The sequence below is a fragment of the Bison bison genome, unplaced genomic scaffold (genome assembly GCF_000754665.1).
Source record: "Bison bison bison isolate TAMUID 2011002044 unplaced genomic scaffold, Bison_UMD1.0 scf7180017864526, whole genome shotgun sequence".
Taxonomy (NCBI): domain Eukaryota; kingdom Metazoa; phylum Chordata; class Mammalia; order Artiodactyla; family Bovidae; genus Bison; species Bison bison.
The window spans coordinates 1,506,951-1,508,853 of NW_011495077.1; positions in this window are offsets into that span (position 1 = coordinate 1,506,951).

Below are 1,903 nucleotides of genomic sequence, written 5' to 3' on the forward strand. Positions count from 1 at the left end.
ATGTGAGAGTTGGACTATAAAGAAAGCTGAGCGCAGAAGAACTGATGCTTTTGAACTGTGGTGTTGGAGAAGACTCTTGAGAGTCCCTTGGACTGCAAGGAGATCCAACCAGTCCATCCTAAAGGAAATCAATACTGAGTATTCACTGGAAGGACTGATGCTGAAGCTGAAACTCCAATACTTTGGCCACCTGATTTGAAGAACTGACTCACTGGAAAAGACCCTGATGCTGGTAAAGATTGAAGGCAGGAGGAGAAGGGGACGACAGAGGATGAGATGGTTGGATGGCATCACCGACTCAAGGAACATGAGTTTGAGTAGGCTCTGGGAGTTGGTGATGGACAGGGAGGCCTGGCGTACTGTGGTTCATGGGGTCGCAAAGAGTCGGACACAACTAAGCAACTGAACTGAACTGGACTGAACTATCTGCCTGAAATCTATTTCCCATTCTTAAAGTAGTAGGTCCCTGACCTTAATAAAGCCCCTCTCCCCTCTCAGTTCATGTAACTGACATGGCATGACGTCATCCCCAACCAGTTAGAGCATGACCATGGCTATTGGCTCAGGAATGGCCATATCACTAAAATCAGACCAGTGAAGCCAAGCAAATCTCAATTCTGAGATACTTACAGGAACTTGTGGAAGAACAGTCGCTCATCTGGACTTGGGGTTGAGAGGGTGTTGGGGGAAAAGGACAGAAGACACAAATTACCAATAAGGGGAACAAGTGAGTAGACACCACTATGGATTCCTTAGGCATTAAAAAGTAATAATGGAACATTATGAACAACTTATGGTAATGTTTTTAACAACTTAGATAAAATGTATAAATTTCTGAAAAGACAAACTACCAAAACGGAACTTCCCTGGTGGTCCAGGGGCTAAAACGTGCTTCCAGTGGAGGGGACCCAGGTTCAAACCCTGGTTCACATGTCACAACTAAAGATTCCACATGCCTGATAAGGGGTTAATATTCAAAATATACAAAGAAGTCATAAATCAATAGCAAAAAAGAGAAACAATCCAATTTAAATGGGCAAAGGGCCTGAATAGACATTTTTCCAAAGAAGACACACAAATGGCCAACAGGCACCTGAAAAGGTGATTCACGTGATTAATTATCAAGGAAATGCAAATCAAAAGACAATGTGGTATCACTTCACACCTATTAGGATGCCTCTCACTATAAAGAAAAGAGATAACAAATGCTCTGAGAACTCTTGTGTACTGTTGGTGGGAATGTAAACCAGTACTATCACACAGAAAACAGTACAGTGATTCCTCAAGAAATAGAACTAGCATAAGATTCTGCAATCCCACTTCCGGATACAGAACCAAAGGAAACAAAAATCGTTGTTTCAAAAGTATCTGCACTCCCACGTTCACTGCAGCATACTCACAACAGCCAAGGTATGGAGACAACCTACGTGTCCACTAACAGATGAATGAATAAAGGAAATGTGGCATATATAAACAACGGGCTATTATTCAGCCTTTATCCTGACATTTTTGACAACATGGATGAACCTGGAGGCCATTATGTCAAGTAAAATAAGCCAGACAAAGACAAACACTACATTGTATCACTTACATGTGGAATCTTAAAAAAAAAAAAATGTTGAACTAATAAAAACAGATAGTAGAAAAGTGGTTGCCAGGGGCTGAGGTGGAGAAAATAGGGAGAGGTTGCTAAAAGGCTGCTGCTGCTGCTAAGTTACTTCAGTCGTGTCGGACTCTGTGTGACCCCATAGATGGCAGCCCACCAGGCTCTCCTGTCCCTGGGATTCTCCAGGCAAGAACACTGGAGTGGGTTGCCATTTCCTTCTCCAACGCATGAAAGTGAAAAGTGAAAGTGAAGTCGCTCAGTCGTGTCTGACCCTCAGCGACCCCATGGACTGCAGCC